Here is a 14,678-nt window from a genome sequence, read left to right as displayed (position 1 = left end):
AGATATTATGTTCCTTAAGTAAAGTCAGAGTGTAATCCCCTAGACTCAGCCTATGTATTTCGATTAAGTCTAGCAGATTACATTAATGATTCTTAAAGACATTTTAAAAAAATGTTATTCGATAATTTAAATCATATTACAAATGACATTTATAAAAGTATAATAAACAACGATAAAAACTCAACTCGTATAAAACTAAAAAATAACTAGGTAAAATAAAATATGTAATAAATTCGGAGCATAATAAATCAAATATCAATATCAAAAGCAGTAAACATAATAAAAAGATAAATACTTCAAAAATAAGACATATTTCACTATAATTAAAAGCAATTCGAAAGATAAAAATATTACAACAAAAAGATCTATACTAAATGTGTCAATCTTCTAAATATCTGATACGGAGTGTCTATCCAAAAATATCTAAAAGGAGTAAAACAATTTGAAAAGTGAGCTAGAGCTCAGTTTGTTACAACAATGCATAAATAAACATAAAATTTAGATTTAAAATATATAAAAAACAAAGCTTCATTTCAAATAAAAGAAATATATATATAGATGGCGTGCAATGAGTGGTTTGATCACATGCAATGAATCTTATTTCTGTTTTAACTTCCCCTTTTAGCTGTTCTTTTTTAAATTGATTTCTACAGAATCAGATCTCTTATGAACTTATTCTACTGTCAGTGATTTTTTATATTATATTTTCAAAGTTATTTTAGTTTGCTAGTTATGACTATTGAAAAAATCTGTTGAAGAGTCTTTGTAAATTTTAATGATAATACTGAGTGTGTATTTTGAGTGATATTTATGCTTTTGACTCGAATCAAAGTTAAAAAAGAATACGGAATACCTTACTGTTAATTTCACTGTTGTTCTAAATCCAAAATTTTTCACAATTTGTTTTGGGTTCATATGTTCTTGTTAATATCTTAGAGAGTCCCATGTGGATTTATCTATTTGTTATGTTCTAATTTATTTTGTGTTTTTTCTTGAATAATATCTTATGGAATATTTGATCATATTTATGGAACTGAACTGTCTCCGGGTGTTGATTCTAATGGATGCTTTTTCATTTTTTTAATCTCAGTTGGATTCTTATCAAATGAAAGCATGTGCTGTGGATGGGAGCGGCTAAACCCGAAGCCGACTCTGATATCATCGAATACTTCTTTTGATGATAGCAGACATCCTAGTGCAGATATGAATCACTCAACTGTAGTGACTGAAGAAACTTTTGCGAGTTTGCTTGAGCTTGCTGATAATAATGATGTTGAGAGCTTTAAACGATCGATCGAGCATGATCCTTCCGGTGTTGATGAGGTTGGATTGTGGTATAGTCGTTTAAAGGGATCAAAGCAGATGGTTAATGAGGAGAGAACTCCTTTCATGGTTGCTTCTATGTACGGTAGCATCAAAGTTATTAGGCTGATCCTTTCGTCTTCTGATGCTGATGTTAACCGTGTATGTGGCAGTGACAAAAGCACTGCCCTTCACGCTGCATCTGGTGGGGGTTGTTAATGTTATCGATGTTGTGAAGCTGCTTTTAGCTGCTGGGGCCGATGTAATATGGTTGATGGCAATGGTAATTTCCTATTGATGTTATTGCTGTTCCTCCAAAGCTTCGTGATGGGAAATTAACCCTTGAAGAACTACTTGTGACTGAGAATTCCTGTTTCAATTTGAATTCAAGGGTGTCAGCCATGGCAAATTCCGACTCCCCTCCTCTATTGCGTTTGCAGGAAAATGGTTCACTGCCATCTGGTTCAGATTCCCCGAAGTTGAGGCCGAGTGATGCTCCTATTTCTTTGGCAACAGAGAAGAAAGATTACCCGATTGATCCGTCTCTTCCAGATATTAATAACAGCATCTATTCAACGGATGAATTTCGGATGTATTCATTCAAGGTGCGGCCTTGTTCACGTGCCTACTCCCATGATTGGACCGAGTGCCCGTTTGCTCACCCTGGGAAGAACGCTCGAAGAAGGGATCCTTGGAAGTTCCATTACAGTTGTGTTCCTTGCCCTGATTTTCGCAATGGGGCATGTCGGCGAGGAGATATGTGCGAATATGCTTATGGTGTTTTTGAATGCTGGCTACATCCTGCTCAGTATCGGACTCGTTGTGCAAGGATGATACAAGTTTGTTGCGGAAGACGACCATCAGATAGAGCAAAATCACAACTGATAAATTGATAAAATAAAAATGAATATAAAAGAGACAAAATTTACGTGGAAAACCCTCTAAATAATATAGGGTAAAAACCACAGGCAACGATAGAAGAATTTCATTATGAGAAAATATGAATTACAACTTCTCTCTATGTACCTAGGAGAAAACAATAATAATTCTCTCTTGATAAAAGGAGAAAACAACTCTCAAGAAGCTCTCTAAATTCTCTAGTATTGGAAGAAAGCTAAAATGCTTTTGGGATGGTTTTGAGCTAAATGAGCTAGGGTATTTATAATTGAAGCTTAAGAACTAATCTTATAAATACACTAAATTACAATAACTAAAATTTTCATTTACCCATTACATAAATTCAAGAATTTGGTGGCCAAATTTGATCAAATTTGCCATCCAATAATGCTTCCAAATTGCTACCCCATTATTTCAGCCGCCCATGCTTTATTTTTCAACAATCTCTCACTTGAAGATTTGATTGGAACAATCATATCTTCACATCATTCTTTCTACCTTGTACCATTATGTTGCTTATGTCTCTGACAGGCCACAAGAGGATCGACACCAAGTAAACTTATCAGCATTTATCACATTTGTCAAGAAATCTACTATGTTCACTTTGGTATGGATTTTCCGCATATCTACCGTCCCTTATTCCACCTTTTCACGAATGAAATGATATTGAACTCGTATGTGCTTTGTCCTTGAATGAAATGCTGGATTCCTTGCTAGATGCAAGGCGCTTTGACTGTCACAAAATAGAGAGGCATACTCTTGATTATGCCCAAGCTCTTCCAAAAGCATCTTCAACCAAATTGCTTCTTTACTGGCTTGTGTAGTTGGTACATATTCTGCTTCTGTTGTGGATGTAGCCACAACTGACTGCAATTTTGAAACCCAACTTACAACTCCACCAGCAACTTTAAACACATATTCTGTAGTAGATTTACTTTTATCTAAATCCTATGCATAGTCAGAATCTACATACCCATTGATTAGTAAGTTTGATCCTTTGTAACATAATGCAATATTTGAGGTCCCTTTGATGTATCTCAGAATCCTCTTTACTGCATTCCAATGCTCTTTGCATGGATTTGCCATGTACCGACTAACCACTCCCACTGCTTGTGCAATGTTTGGTCTTGTACATATCATAACGAACATTAAATTTCCCACTGCTGATGCATACGGTACTCGAGACATCTCCATCCTCTCTTCTTCACTGCTAGGACTCATACTGAAGGATAATTGAAGTTAATAGGAAGAGGGGTAGAAATGACTTACAATCTTGCATGTTGAATCTTGACAAGATTTTCTTCAAGTAATTCTTTTGTGAAAGTCAAATCTTCATATTACTTCTGTCTCGGTGAATTTGCATCCGTAGAATCTTGTTTGATGATCCTAAGTCCTTCATTTCAAATTTTCTAGCCAGTTGTGTCTTCAATTCTTCAATATGATCTTTGTTGGGTCCTGCAACCAACATGTCATCCACATACAACAACAATATAACAAAATCGTTATTACCAGACCTCTTGAAATAAGCACAAGGTTCTGCATTAAGTCTATTGTATCTAAGGCACATAATGAAGGAATCAAATCTCTTATACCAACACATCGACGCCTGCTTTAGACCGTACAAAGATTTGTTCAACCTGCAAACCAAGTTCTTCTTTTCTTTTTCTTCAAAACCTTTAGGCTGGAGCATGTAAATCTCTTCTTCAAGATTTCCATGAAGAAAAATTGTTTTAACATCTAGCTGCTCTAGATGTAAGTTCAATGTAGCACATATTGCCAAGACTACTCGAACTGTTTTTAGTCGAACCACAGAAGAAAATATTTCATTGAAATCAATACCTTCTTTTTTAGCATATCCTTTGACCACCAGTCTTGTACGATACCTCTCAACTTGATCATCACCATTTCGCTTGATTTTGAAGATCCGTTTGTTACCAATTGGCTTCCTTCCTTGTGGTAGTGGCACAAGGTCCCATGTATTATTTTTATGAAGGGATTCAATTTCTTCTTGCATCGCCATCATCCATAGTGAAGCATCTGAGTTGTTTATTGCCTCTTAGTGTGTTGATGGTTCACCGTCCTCTGTTAAAAGGTAGTTTGCAACATTTCCTTCTATAACATAAACTGAGTACCAATTGGGATGTCTTCTCACACGATCTGATTGATGAGTTGTTAGAGCTTCAGAACTTTCTGGTTCTTATTCATCATGTGCTGGTTCTGCTTCAGAAGAATCTCCTTGTTCAACCTCATTTTCCACATGTATCTGTGTAGTCTCTGACTTTTCAGCGCTACCATCTTCTTCTTTTCTTTGTAGCTTATCTTCTACAAAGATAACATCCCTGCTAATGATCACTTTGCGAGCAGTGGGATCCCACAAGCGATACCTCTTTACACCATCAGCATACCCCAAGAATTTGCATTTCCTCATCTAGCTTTGAAATTTCTTGGGAGTTGTACATCACATACACAATACTTCCAAATACATGGAGGTTTGAATAATCAGTTGGTTTACCAGTCCAGATCTCCATTGATGTCTTCAGCTCTATTGCAGTTGATGGAGCTCGATTCACCAAATAACAAGCGGTATTGACTGCTTCTGCCCAGAATGATTTTTCTAGGCCTATATTCCTCAACATTGCTCTTGTTCTTTCTAACAAGGTTCTGTTCATCCGCTCTGCCATTCCATTTTGTTGAGGAGTGTTCGCCACTGTGAACTGTCTTTTAATGCCTTCTTTCTTGCAAAAGTTATCAAATTCTTCGCTTGTGTATTCTCCTCCATTATTTGTTCTGAAACACTTGATCTTATTTTCAGAATCAAGTTCCTCCCGCGCTTTGAAGTTTTTGAAAGTTGAAAATACGTGTGACTTCTTCTTAATAGGGTACACCCAACATCTCCTGGAGTAGTCATCAATAAATGAGACAAAGTACTTTACTCCGCCTAGGGATGTAACTGGTGCTTGACATACGTCAGAATGAACCAATTCCATAACACTTTTGCCTCTAGAATTTGACGTGTTGAATTTCAAACCGGTGCTGCTTACTTGTTATGCAATGCTCACAAAGTAAGTGATACATTTGTTAAGCCTGAAAGTAGCTTTTGCTCCACAAGGACTTTCATTCCTTGTTCTGATATGTGTCCAAGTTTTTGATGCCATAGCATTGCAGAATCTGAACTACATGAGGCAACAGAGGCTTATGCTTCTAGCAAAGTCTCTCCCTTTAGCATGCACAAGTTTACAACTATCTTTTCACCTTTCAGCACACAAGCGCTCCACGAAATACCTTCATGATTCATTTTCGTGTTTAAATCTTACGTGCATTATCATCCAACAATCCATAGGATAATAAGTTTTTCTTCAGGCCTTTCACGTGCCGCACATCTATAAAAACTTTAATTGTTCCATCATACATCTTCAATTTGATGGTTCCCACGCCAACAATCTCTAAGGCATGATCATTGCAACTATACACAGATCCTCCTGAGACAGGTTCATAATAATGAAATCATTATCTTCTCGAGGTCATGTGATATGTTGCTCCTGAATCAATGAGCCATATATCTGCATATCTCTTTCTACTTTCCACGGTGGTTGACGCTTCACAACATAGAGCATCTCCATCACCTGAAGTGTTTGCGGTATTGCCTTGTGGATTGGAGTTTTTATTTAGACTCCAACAATCCTTCTTCAAGTGATCTTTTTTCCACAGTTGTAACACTTTAAATTCTTCTTGCTCCTCGACTTCGATCTACCATGTTTGTGACTGCTACTTTGGCCACGTTCTGTTGATCTCCCTCTCATCGTTGTCAATGCTTTTTCTTGTTGCAGATTTACTTGTCTATTTTTCTTATTCTTACGCCGATTTTCTTCTTGTAGAACAGCAGCTGCAATGTCATTGAAGACTAGACTGGTGACATTATTGTTTGTCAAGTTGATGATGAGTTGATCATACGAATCAGGTAGACTTTGAAGTAGAAGTTTAGCACGTTCTTGTTCTCATATAGTACATCTTAAGGATATAAGCTGAGAAAATAGAGTGTTCAGCGTGTTTAAGTGCTCTGTCACTGAAGTAGATTTTGACATCCGGAGAGTGTTCAATTTCCTCTTAAGGAAAATTTTATTATGCAACGATGTGGCCTCGTACAATTTGGTGAGATGATCTCATATCTCCTAAGCTGTCTTCTCCTCGATGCTTGACATACTTCATCTGCTAATGCTAGATGAAAGTTTGCTATAGCATTCCCGTCCATTTCGATCCATTTGTTGTCATCTTTGAAATCTACCGGCCTTTCACTAATAGCTGCTAGACAACTGTCTTCTCAGGATGGCCTTCATCTTCAATTTCAATGAGAAATTCTCCCATTAAACTTTTCAATATCAAATTTCGCTGCCATAGCTTCTATTATGGATAGCTCCCACTATTTCACTATCAGGAATAGTTCTCTGGAACTTTCAAAGAATGGGTAATACCTTCTTACTTTCTTATGTTGGAGGATCCACCTTTTGGTGGAAACCACAAAGACAATAAGTATATATTACACACTCTAATCTAGCTCGGATACCAATTGTTGCGGAAGACGACTATCGGATAGAGCAAAATCGTAACTGATAATTTGAGAAAATAAAAATGAAGATAAAAGAGACACAAAATTTACGTAGAAAACCCCCTAAATAATATAGGGTAAAAACCACAGGCAACTGTAGAAGAATTTCACTATAAGAAAATAGGAATTACAACTTCTCTCCTCTCTCTATGTACCAAGGAGAAAACAATGATAATTCTCTCTTGATAAAAGGAGAAAACAACTCTCAAGAAACTCTCTAAATTCTCTAGTAATTGAAGAAAGCTAAAATGCTTTTGGGATGGTTTTGAAGCTAAATGAGATAGGGTATTTATAGTTGAAGCTTAAGGACTAATCTTATAAATACCCTAAATTACAATGACTAAATTTATCATTTACCCATTACATAAATTCAACAATTTGGTGGCCAAATTTGACCAAATTTTCCATCCAATAATGCTTCCATATTGCTGCCCCATTATTTCAGCCGCTCATGCTTTATTTTTCAACATAGTTGTGCTAGGAAAGTCTACTTCTTTGCTCATACACCTGAGGAACTCCGACCTCTGTATGTCTCTACTGGTTTTGGTGTTCCTTCTCCTCGATCGAGTACTTCCTGTGCTACAACAATAGATTTTGCCGTTGCCATGTGTCTCATGCCTGGATCACCTTCATCTGTATTGATAACGTCACCATCACCGTTCACTCCACTCATGTCTCTCTCCATGAACGACATATCTCATTGAAGTGTTGGTTAGCCACAACGAATGTTCCGGCCTTGCATCTTCCTGGAAGCAATCTTCAATCTAGTCGGCTGTGATTTTCTCTTAATGTAAGAGACATTCAAGCCGAAGACTTCAACTTGCTGCCTGATTTTGATGTGCAACACCATCATCTGATGAGTTCTAATTCTTTTAATCGATCTGGTCGAATGAAGACCCTGACCCTATCAAACCTCGATGATATCTTTTCTTTTGAGAGCATCACCACGGTACTCGAATTAATTGATGGCCACTGGCATTTTCTCTCTGACTCATAAGTCTGCTGTTCTCAATCAATTTCAGTAACAACAAAAGGTGTTATCACCTATAAGTACAAATTTTTCTCCTAAAAATATTGAGCATCCTCTCTTGTAGGCTTCTCTATCTGGTAGGATGTCTTCTCGAAATGTTGAACCTCTCTCCGATGAGCTCACGGCTTTTGTTGTAGCTCAACGTGAGCAGCTGTAACAATATCGCAGCCGAAGCTCTGGGAGATTGGCTCTGGCTCTGCTGCCATTGTTTGTTTCCCTTGGTTAATTCATGGTCAAAATGGGGACCCTCCAATAGTAAGCTAGATTGGGTTGATAGCCGTCTTAAATATAAAAGAAAAGGTAGTATACAGAAGCAGGGTCGATCCACATGACAATTTTTATGATTTAATAAAAAAATTCTTTATTTCAGGAAAAGATAGAATTCCAGATAAATTTGAAAAGGTATAATAAAATAAATAATTATAAAAAAAGAAAAATAATAAAATAATAAATATTAATAGTAATAAATATAAAAAGGGGATTTTTAAAAGTTATTTTTAAAATAAAAGATAGAATTAAATAAAAGAAAAATAATTAAATAAATAAATTAAAGAGATTGAAATAAAGAGAAACATATAGTGAAAGTAGCCTTAAACTTCAGCTTTGCCTCAAATTCCTCGGATCCTCGAAACAGATTTTTACTTCAAGATTCACGTCGGCTTACAAGGACAATTCTTCGCTGCCAACTCGGATTTTGTCGTTTCAACAATAATTGATTATGATCTCAGTTTTTAGCAAACAATTTTGCTAAGTGTGTTTTCGGGAAGTTATATACTTCATAAGCAAATCATTCTTCAAACGTTAACCATAACAATATCCGTACTAATGTCAAAATGTTTTAATTTGAAAAGTAAGCTCAGAAAATAAAGAGAAAAATCCGAAGCGATTTAAGTACCTTACAATTCTCACGTTTGGAATTGAGCCTTCGCTTCAGTCTTAGACTTGAGAGAAAATTAGCTAAGCATGACCAAAGTCATAATTAGCATAATTGAAAAGTATGTGAAAAATAGAGAGAAAGCTAGAGAGAAAAAGAAAATTTTATTCTCAGATGAGAGATATATGTTTCTAGGCTTACACTGAGAGGGTATTTATAGCCTTCAAATTCCTAAAAACAAGCTAAATCATCTTAAATCCTAATTAAAAAACTTAAAACTATTTAAACTAAAATACCTAAAAAATAATATTCTAAATCCTAATTAAAATACTAAAACATATTTAAACTAAAATACCAAAAACAAAGATAAAATATAAAAATAGTATATTTTTCGACGTCTAGTTCGGCATCCACACCAACAAACATGCAACAACCGAGCAATGAGTCTAGTTTTATTAGGACTCTATTGAACTAAAAATAGTATATTTTGTATTATAAAACGCATGTAACGATTAAGAATGGCAACGGGGCGGGTTTGCTCGCCCCGTCCCTATCTTCATCCCCGAAATAAATCCCTGACCCCAACCCCGACCTTATCCCCCTCAGGGATTTTTTTTGTCCCGTCCCCGTCCTCGAACCTGACCCGAAATATTATACCCGAACCCAAAAAAATTATATATATAATTAATATAAAAAATATAAAATATATATATATATATATATATATATATATAATCGGGGCGGGGTGGGGAAAGGATACCTTGCCCCCGACTTAAACTTGACCGGGTTTTGGGTTTCCCCGTCGGGTTCGGGTCATTCTGCCATCCCTAGTAACGATTCAAAACAGGGGGAAGGCAAAAAATAATACGACGATGAGTATCAAAAGAAATACCCAGAAAAAAAAGACACAAGAAATACGACGAGGAAACCAAAATAGAAAAACATAAAACAACAAGAAGATATGGGAGTTTATTTAGGGTTATGAAATAAAAAGGATCGAAAGAACCTTATTTGAGAGGGGTAACTCGTGATTTCCTTCTCCAGAGTCAAGCGGACCGTACAACTTTGAAAGGAGGCCATTCGAGAAACACTAAAGGAATTCGAGGGAACCCCACTTGTGAATCTGTGGAGAACAACACCAAAGGCTCTCGAGGTTGAAGATGATCCCATATTTTATTTGCTTTACTAGGGATATGGGATTTGGTTTTGTTTTGGGTTTCTTAACAAATGGTAGAGGACAGTGTTGCTTTGCACTTCCTCGAACAACGAACGGATAGCTTGGACCTTGGTTGCATATATGAGGCCTTATGTCTTGGTCCTCTACCAATTGCACTATAACACAAAGTGGGCCATTATTGTTTTTGTGTGTGTGCCTTTAAGGAAATATACACACATTTTATTATTTGTGCCTTTGTGCATCACATATTAACATTTTTTTGTTCGTGCATTTCATATTATATATAGAGAAAATAACCTCAATGACCAAAAATGCCTTATAATATACGATTTTAACCAACTTTTTTTGGATTTGCCAAAATGACCAACTAAATCGCAATGCGATCGATAATTCGCAACGCGATCTCCTGTATCGCAAATCAGTTTCCAGATTTGCAACGCGATTCTGACTATCGCGTTGCGATTTTCCAAATTCGCGTTGCGATTTTTCTAATTCGCAATGCAAATACGTAAATCGTAATGCGAATACGTATATCGCAATACGAATACGTAAATCGCAATGCGAATACGTAAATCGCAATGCGAATATGTAAATTGCAACGCGAATCTGACTATCGCAACGAGATTCTGACTATCGCAACGAGATTCTGACTATCGCAACGCGATTCTGACTATCGCAATACTGAATTTCAAATTCGCAACTCGATTTCTGAATTCGCAACAGGTTTTAGTTTCGCGACACAAATGTTTTGGGTATATAACTACGCAGCAGCAACAACTCATAACCTAAATCCCTAAATCGTAATTCATTCCATCTCCATCTATCACTCTCTCCGGCGACATCCGTTCCTATATCCAACGACATCCTTCCCCATCCAGCAACAAGTCTTATTTTCGCAGCTCATTTGTTTAGTAAATTAATTTACAATAATGAAATCATCTAATGTTGATCATGTTTGGATAGATTTGTGTTTTGGAGGGTCATGGGAGAATGTTCACGGTGTTTTACAATATATGCCTTTACCCATGAATCTTCAACTAAAACTGTCATTTATAAAGTTAACTTATGAAACTCTAATGTTACGTGTTGCAAATAAATTGAATTTAGAGCCCCTATGTGGATTTAGGCTATCTTATCAGAGAAATGGTAAAGTTTATTTGTTAACCGACAATGAAGATGTTGAACGATTCATTGCTTACATTAGTGTTTCAAGTGATGATGTTACATTGTATGTTGTTGAACCTAGAAGTAGTAAAGTTGGGTCAGTAGCGGGTAGTAATCAACTAAGTTTTTCAACCCAGTTTATGGTGCTCAAAATTTAATGGTTCCACCACAATTTCATCACCAAGCAAATATTGTTTCACCACATTTCCAATACCAAACACAATCTCAAAACCCACAACCTTTCCCTAATCCAAATCCCAATCAACTTTCAGTACCAAATTCTGGTTTTCGTATTGACCAGTTAGACGATGATGAGCCAACAGAAAAAATTGTGAGTACTAGTCAGTATTCGAAATTTGATCTTGGTCAATACCCGGACTTTGATCTTGGTCAATACTCAGATTTTGATGATTTTTCAAAAGAAGAAACAGGCCCTGCATGTAATGATTTTGATAGTGGTTAATACCCGAATTTTAATGATGAAACAGCCGTTGCCGAGGAAGATGTTGTTGATGATAATGAGGAGGAAGTTACGACTGTAAATGAACATGTTGAACATCCATTCTGTAATTCATATAACCCTGAAGAAGAAAAAGAAGAAGAAGAAATCCCCAAAGAAAAGTCCCCGAAGAAAATGCCACGGGAGTATAACTGGAATATGCCAGAATTACTTCAGATACCGGAAGAAGAGTTGGTAAAGATAGCAGTTGATTGTTACACAAAAATTATTCATATCAAGAAAGATGATTGTTTTGATACAAAGGAAGACTTGAAGATAGCTTTGTATACGAAATGTGTGGAAGATGGCTATCAACTAAAAGTTAACAAATCAAGCAAAGATCGTTTCAAAACAAGGTGTATGATTGACAAAAACTGTACGTGGCGTATGATTGCAAAGAGGATAAAAGATTACGAAATGTTTCAAGTTAGGACTTTTATTGATAAACATACATGTTCAAGAACCTAGGTTTTTCCTCACCATAGACAGGAAAACAAAAATGTGTTGGGTGGATTTCTGGCTGAGTTAATGTTTTTGAATGGCAGGGTATATCGGGGACATGAAATTATAACTGACATGAATGCTCGGTTCAAGATTAGTATCTCATATCTCAAGCTTGGAGAGCCAAATGTTATGCCTTGGAATTGTTGAGGGGGTCACCAGAAGCATCGTTTGCCCAACTGCCGGCTTATTGTCACAATTTAAACCTGAAAAATCCTGGGTCGGTAACTCATATCAAAACAGATAGAGATAGACGCTTTGAGTTGCTGTTTATCGCCATTGGTGCTGCGGTTAGTAAATTAATATAATTTTGTTGACTCATTTTTGTTAGTTACATGCATTTCACATTTAAATGATTATATTTCTTGTGTATATGATTTTGTAGATTCGTTCGTTTATTACTTGCATGCGCCCAGTTATTATAGTTGACGGAGCACATTTAAAAGGTCGATACCTTGGAGTAAACTTATTAGTAGTGGCCATGGATGCTAACAATGGGATACTGCCAATAGCTTACGGGGTTGGCAAATCTGAAACCTCTGATTCATGGACATGGTTTATGGGGCATCTTAGGGATTGTATAGGTCCTATTAGCAATCTGACAATCATATCCGATAGGGCAAACTCAATTGACAACGCTGTTAGAAGGTGTTTCCCAGTGCTTTTCATGGACTTGTGGTGTTCATATGTATAGAAATCTAAAATCAAGGTCTGCTGGTATAAAAAATCACAAATGGACATATTGGAAGGCTGTAAAAGCTTATCGGGAAGTGGATTTTAATAAGCATATAAATGTTTAAGACGTTTTGCCTCAGTGTGCTTAAACACTAGAAGATGTCGGGTTTGAAAGATAGTCAAGAGTACATCAACTTGGAGCAAGATATGGTTTCATGATGTCTAATAGTGCAGAATCAATCAACGCTCTAAGTCGTCATTCCCGGAAATTACCTATTACTATGTTAATAGAGTTTTTTCGAGCCTCTATTCAACAGTGGTACTACAAGAAAATAAACCATGTAGGTATTATTTCTTTAAATACGTAACTTATCATATATTTTACTAAGTATTATTTATTTAAATTTACAGGAACATTGGAACATCGTGTTACACCATGGACTGAAAAAAAGATAACGAAACGTGTTGTGAAGTTAACGTCATGGAGAGTTGAACCATGTTCAAACACTTTGTTTGAAGTATTGGATAATAACTTAAATGGGCTTGTCGATCTAAATGCAAAGACGTGTAGTTGTATGAAATGGAAAACATCTGGTTATCCGTGTGGCCATGTTATAAAAGTTGCTCTTCATCTAAACCAAGATGATTCAAGCGCATACGCTATGGATTGCTACACTACAGAAGTATATCGACAGACTTATGTCGAGATTGTCTACCCTATTCCATATCCTTCTGAGTGGGACATACCAGATGACTTACAAACAGTTTTGCCACCAGCCATGAACAGAAGGCTACCTGGCCGACCAAAAAGTCATGATCGTATACCGTCTAAGGGTGTAGAGAAGAAGAGATCGACATGTAGTCGGTGCAAGGAAAGTGGTCATACAAGGTTGACATGTGGATCACCAGTGCCATCACAATCATCTTTTCCTCTACCAAAATATGGATCCTCATCAAAATCCCAATCACAACCGGATTCACCTTTTGGGACTGTTAACTTAGGTGATTTTTAAATGCAAACGTTGTATTATGTGTATATTATGTGTGAACTTTTAACATTTTCAGTTAGGCATACATTAGTAACTTGAGTTTGAACATTGCTATGATATGTTCAGTTGTTATCACTTATTAGACATTCATTTGACTATCGCAACGCGGAAATCGCAACGTGAATATGACTATCGCAACACGGAAATGACTATCGCAACGCGGAATTGACTATCGCAACGCGGAAATGACTATCGCAACGAGAGAATCGCAATGCAAAATGAAAATCACAACGAGAGAATCGCAATGCGAAAATGAAAATTGCAACGCGAATTTAGTTTCGCGTTGCGATTTTCATTTTCGCATTGCGATTCTCTCGTTGCGATTTTCATTTCGCATTGCGATTCTCTCGTTGCGATAGTCATTTCTGCATTGCGATAGTCTGTTTTGCATTCAACATAATGCAGATTGAAATCAACAAATCAACTATTACATTTCAATCAATTAAACAAGCACAAATAATAATTATGTACACATCAATTAAACAAATCAACATTTACAAATCATCTTTTACAAATCAATTAAACAATCAAAAAATAATAATAAGAATTATTTTCTCATCAATTATTGAATCAAATTTTGCACTCATACATCCATTTCACGCAGCTCACTTCAGGATTAACCTGCAGAAACCAAACATTGAATCAACAACACTTTCTACACATCTAAAACCTACAAACAGCAAATTATTGAATTCTAGCTACTTAACCAAACATTTTCAAACCAAAAAGAGTATATATGTTTAACAACACTTGCATTTGACTTACAAATTATTTATGGACACTTTCATAACGCGGATGCAGGTAGGCAGCATCTCGCATATATTGTTCTAGCCATAAAATGTCGAAACCACAAGCCTACTACACCTCTATCTCTATCGATGGGAGGTAGAAACTGTGTACTTCCTGT

General features: G+C 36.3%; 1 pseudogene; it reads left to right on the top strand.

Annotated features, from left to right (window-relative positions):
• The first annotated feature begins 993 nt into the window (after positions 1-993).
• Positions 994-14,678, top strand: part of LOC120134267 — a 30,692-nt pseudogene continuing 17,007 nt past the window's right edge.

The sequence above is a fragment of the Hibiscus syriacus genome, unplaced genomic scaffold, assembly GCF_006381635.1.
Source record: "Hibiscus syriacus cultivar Baekdansim isolate YM2019G1 unplaced genomic scaffold, ASM638163v2 tig00001802_pilon, whole genome shotgun sequence".
Taxonomy (NCBI): Eukaryota; Viridiplantae; Streptophyta; class Magnoliopsida; order Malvales; family Malvaceae; genus Hibiscus; species Hibiscus syriacus.
Note: the sequence above shows the minus strand (reverse complement) of the source record. Positions and strands in the feature narration are given on the sequence as shown.